Here is a 5,579-nt window from a genome sequence, read left to right as displayed (position 1 = left end):
AGCTACTCACTGTGCCTTGATGGCACTGGTTGAAATGTTTGTGAATCATTGCTTTCTTCCATGATGCCTAACGACAGCAGTAATGAAGAGAAGACACTGGAATGTTTTGTAACACTGGAACGTTGATAATGTGAGCACTGTTACAGCAGATGGCGCAGGCGAACGTCTCCACTTTAAATGGTTAACATCAAACTTTCTTGAAGGATGACTTTTTTGTCCTTTTCCCCACCCGTCGTTTCACAACTTTTGAATGAAGGATATTTTTGTCATTTCCTCGAACCGTCATTTCAGGGCAAGAAAAGCAAATAAGGGTGATTAAGTCTTTGCAACAGCACCAGAGTCCGATGCAAAGTTATGTCAACATACACGGGAATACGAGCCCCATGTGCATGAATACGTGACGCTCATTCGATCCCCCGAACACGGACGTGGGATTCAGTGAATCATCGGGGGCGAACATACACAACCCTTCCCTCACTGTGGACCGTGTCTTCGGGGGAGAACACACACCACCCACTCAACGTTCCCCGCTGTCATCTCGTCAGGCTAGTCATGCAAAGAGACACCCATGTTCCTGAATTTCTCTTTTCTGAAACCACTTCCTTCTCTGCGTCTGGGGTCATTTCATGCAAGAATTGGAGATGGGTATAGTGGCTATTTCAAGCGTTTTAGCATCATGGGCATCACCATTTCTGCGCGTTCTTCTTCTGTGAAGTTGGAATTTGGAGAAGATGCCCGTCCTGAAGACGCTCTTCTATCTTTCCGCAACATGGTCTCAGGTGGGTTGCCGCTGGATCAGTTCACTATAGCATCGGTCCTAAAGGTGTGTGCCGGAATTCGAGCTCTAGATCAGGGTAAGCAGATTCACGCGCACTGCATAACCAGTTTTTTGGATTCCGATGTATATGTAGGAAGCTCTCTCATTGCCATGTATGTGAAATGCAGCAATCTGGCCGCTGCACGCAAAGTGTTTGATGAAATGCCTCAGAGGAATGTGGTCGCCTGGACGGCAATGGTCTTCGGTTATGCCCAGCAGGGGATGGGTGAGGATGCGTGGGAGTTGTTTGTTGGCATGCATCGAGCTGGGGTGAAGGGGAATGATTTTACATTCGCCAGTATGCTGAGCTCATGCAGTAATGATGCTGCGGAGCTAAACCGGGGGAAGGTCTTGCATGCACTTGTTGTTGTTTCTGGCTTGGTCTCCTATTTTGCGGTTGGCAATGCCCTTTTGACTATGTATGCCAAGTCCGGGTCTCTGGATTTTTCTTGCCAAGTCTTTGATGAGATGCCCAGGAGAGATGTTGTGTCCTGGAGTGCAATTATTGCTGCATATGGACAACACGGCGATGATGGCAAAGCTTTGTCAACGTTTAGGTGGATGCTTCTTGAAGGAATTATGCCTAACATGCACACTTTGGCTAGTACTCTTGCATCTTGTGGAGGTTTGGGAATTTTAGAGCCGGTTCTGCAGCTACATTCCCTGTGTATCAAGATTGGATTATGCTGTCATGTTGCTGTTAGCAACGCCCTCACGACTGCCTACTCAAAGTGTGGTGAATTGAGTATGTCTAGGGAGATTTTTGGGAGTATGGAAAACAAAGATGTTGTCTCATGGACGTCGATCATCGCAGCATATGCACAAGATGGTGATGGGCATCAGGCTCTGCAGCTTTATGCTGCTATGCGAAAACTGGGAATCAGACCAAATGATCACACGTACATTAGCACACTTGATGCTTGCACTACAATAAATGATCTGAATCTTGGGAAACAGCTTCAAGCTGACATTGTGAAAAATGGATTTCACATCGACATTTCTGTCTGCAACACTCTGATTACTTTTTATGCTAAATGTGGCTGTATAGAAGATGCCAGAAAGGTATTTGAGGGTATGGATGATAGAAATATATCATCATGGAACTCGACTATTGTTGGTCATGCTCAACATGGGCATGGTCAAGAAGGACTTAAGTTCTTTGAGGCGTTGCTGCAGAGTGGCTTGACCCCTGATTCCATTACCTTTGTTGGGGTCCTTTCGTCATGCACTCATGCAGGACTTGTAGAAGAGGGTTTACATTATTTTGAAACCATGAGCCAAGATTATAATATCTTGCCAAGGATGGATCATTATGGATGTGTAGTTGATCTCTTGTCTCGTGCTGGACGTTTAGATGAAGCAAAAGCCTTCATTGATAGGATGCCATTTGAACCTGATCATGTAATTTGGAGTACTTTCTTGAGTGCTTGCAAAATTCATAAAAACATTGATCTTGGTAGAGAAGCTGCAGATCGTTTGCTTCAAATAGAGCCCAATTCCATACCAACTCATGTGTTACTTGCGAATCTGTACGCAGCAGGTAATAGGTGGAAGGAGGTTGCTGATGTTAGGAAATTGATGAAGGATAAGGGGTTAAGAAAGAAACTCGGTTGCAGCTGGGTGACTGTCAAGAATGTTACATACTCGTTTACAGTTGGTGAAACAAATCACTCATACACAGGAGAACTTTTCATGATGTGGAACAAGTTGGCAGCTGTTCTGAGAGATGCTGGTTATGTTCCTGATACAGAAGCTGAGCTTCATGATATTGATGATAGTGACAAGGAAAGGATTCTAGGTCACCATAGTGAAAAGTTAGCAATCACATTTGCGCTGCTTAACACATCACCAGAAACCAGAATTCTGGTCACAAAGAATCTTCGTATTTGTGGTGATTGTCATACTGCTACCAAGTACATTTCAAAGGTAACTGGCCGAGAAATTGTTATGAGGGACACAACACGTTTTCATCATTTCAGAGATGGAGTATGTTCTTGTCAAGATTACTGGTAAACATTATTCAGTAGATAGTATCGGACTGTCACATTCTACGGTTGTTGGTTCCTCTGCTTCATAATCAAGGCCTGCAAAATTATTGCTCTAGGCTTTCGTTAGCCTGCTTTATTTTGTCACTTATAATCTTCTCATGCATGAATTCTTTTCCACATTAAAGAAGTTTATAATGGTACTGCCCTAGTTATACCTGCTTTTATTTCATTATCCTCTCTAAATCACAAAAGCTTATGGTATGAATAACACATCCCTTTCTGCAGTTTCCATGAATTATAAATGTGTACTTGTTCTCACTGGTTTTGCTATAGCGAAAATTTACACTGGTCTTGATAGAACAAGTGTTTCTCTGACTTGTCTCCCCACTTGCCCTCTCATTTCTACGTGAGTCTATTTCCAAATGCAAAGTTGACCAACTGTCAGGAGGGCTGTTGAAACTTGCAACTAATGATGCAACGGCTTGCAGCTTGCAACTTCATTCAAAAAATTGTTCACCAACCATAATAGGTGGAACTAACCCATGAGTTTTTCTTTGTTTTTGGTGCTTTATCTCATGTATGGTTTAATCGCAAATTATAGTTATCCTAAAGATGGTCCATGCTGATTTAGCACATGATAAAACATTCTGAGAGAGACAGATGCACCTTTTCTTCATCAAAGATTTAACCTTTGATGCTACCTATGATTTAACTTTAATGTGCACCTTAATGCCCAAGTAACACGTGCATGATACATAGATATCTTGATGCATTGTGCATCAGATGGCTGAAATCTTGCAGATAAGAAGATTTACATTTTCAAACTCTGGTTTTCTCTCTTTTTATCTTTTTCTTTACTTTTTAGTTCAGAATTGGGTGAAATATTGGTCTAAAGGTTGCACCACGTAAATAGGATTGACTAGATGGTCAGATGGATCTGACACCTATTTTCTATCAGCAATGAACTACATTTGATTTCTTCTGGAGAAATAAAGATAGAAGCAGAGATAATGAAGAAAAAGACAAAAGGAGGGAAATGAAAAGAGAAAATAAGAGATAAGGAGAGATTTGGGCCAATGTTGATATCTTATTTTTTCTCACTGCATTACTTATCACAATTTGGTCTTTTATAATCTTTTATAAGAATTACTATGACAAAACTGCTCTTGACACCCAAAATATATCACATATAAATGTAAAGAGCATGCACAAGGATGGATGTAACCAACTTACCAAAATATGCTTCCATCTTTTATCACCCTTGAGCAATGATAACACTCTGTAACAGGCTGCTTCAAACCAGAATTTCAATTTTGAGCTTTTATCATTGTCTTGTTGTACGTCATGAACTGCCTCTTTAGCCTATTGAAAACACCACTGGATGATACTTATGCGCATGCACACTTATGATATGATGTCACTTTACTCCCTTTGATTATGGTGACTTCAGTTTTAGAACATGCTTATATGCTCTATTATCTTTTTCTGGTAGATCTGCTTGTTAAGCAATTACATGCATTGTGTGAAAATTCAGTTCAGGAAATGAAATGACTAATGTCAATAATAAATGGCATGCATAAATTCTTGATAACAAAGAACTTACTTGCAATATGTACATGATTTCTAGCTTGTCTGATATTAACTCAATGGAGTTTCAAGTTCTTTCTATTGGCATTAACATAAAAGAGCATAGTAAACCAACATGCTTTGCATCCAGAATGGAGTAAATGACTTCTCATCTAGCTATCTATTGCTGAATATTTTGGTAGATATATCCATTCTTGATTACATTGAATCTCTGGATACTGTAACTGGCTTTAGGATAGCTCATTCAAAATTTTTACTTGTGACATACTTTTACTTTAGCATGTTTTGTTCCTGGTTATTGTCAGTACAACACCAACTTGGAACCTTAAGAACTCTAGATATTTCAAGTGAACGCTTGGGTCCTCTGGAGATTTATCCCTATGAAAATTTCAATAATTAGCTTCTCAGGAAGGGAGTTTAAGGTTGGGAGCAAGGTGAAGAATACAAAGTTTAGGCATATCCCTGTCTGTATCCAATAACCCAATGTTAAATCCGATTTGGTATTTGGCTTTTTAGGCATTATCTATATATCGATATAAGGTGCATAACAATCAAGACCCTAGTTGTTCTAAGTTTCAGAGTAACTATACATAATTCTTAGATTTTTCATGCTTTTTTATTCCTTATTTTTTCATAAATCTCAATAATGTCATTTGTTAACTCTGTTGAGTGATGTGGCCTTGGATCAAATTATCCTATGGTTGAAGAAGAAATTGTAATGAAATATGCGGAAATACAAAATGAGGACCTCTAAGGGCTTACAAATTATACACATAAAGTGGTAATGCACATACATTAAGTCCAATTAAGTGACAATACACGAGCACAAAGGCACAACACAAGCACTAAGTGCATTCAAGACATTAAAGAAGTAAAGAGAAGAATACAAAATATAAAAAATGTTGATATTATTGAGCATGAATGCTCAAGAGAAGCATTAAACAATGAGGGGAACAAAGCCCCTATTTATACACATTACAAGAGAGAGAGAGAGAGAGAGAGAGAGAGAGAGAGACCAAATGGGAGTTCCCAATAGAGTCGTTGGGAGCCGTTGGAGGGCCCCCAACGACTCTATGGTCAAAAGACCATAGAGCCCTTGCTTAAGAGGGCAAAATACAAAAAGGAAAAAATAAATAAGGGTAAAATTGTTCCTAACAGTCACTATTACATGAGAAAATGACAAAAAT

At 39.7% G+C, this 5,579-nt stretch overlaps 1 pseudogene across 1 annotated transcript; it reads left to right on the top strand.

Moving 5' to 3' along the window:
- Positions 1-518: 518 nt before the first annotated feature.
- Positions 519-3,017, top strand: LOC149835961 (pentatricopeptide repeat-containing protein At1g11290, chloroplastic pseudogene; annotated as a pseudogene). Its single transcript, XR_016432669.1, has 2 exons — positions 519-854; positions 946-3,017. The product of XR_016432669.1 is annotated as a pentatricopeptide repeat-containing protein At1g11290, chloroplastic pseudogene (transcript).
- The last annotated feature ends 2,562 nt before the right edge of the window (positions 3,018-5,579 follow it).

Source organism: Nuphar pumila, chromosome 6 (genome assembly GCF_984573655.1).
Source record: "Nuphar pumila chromosome 6, dmNupPumi1.hap1.1, whole genome shotgun sequence".
Lineage (NCBI taxonomy): Eukaryota > Viridiplantae > Streptophyta > Magnoliopsida > Nymphaeales > Nymphaeaceae > Nuphar > Nuphar pumila.
This window is presented reverse-complemented; position numbering and strand designations above follow the sequence as displayed.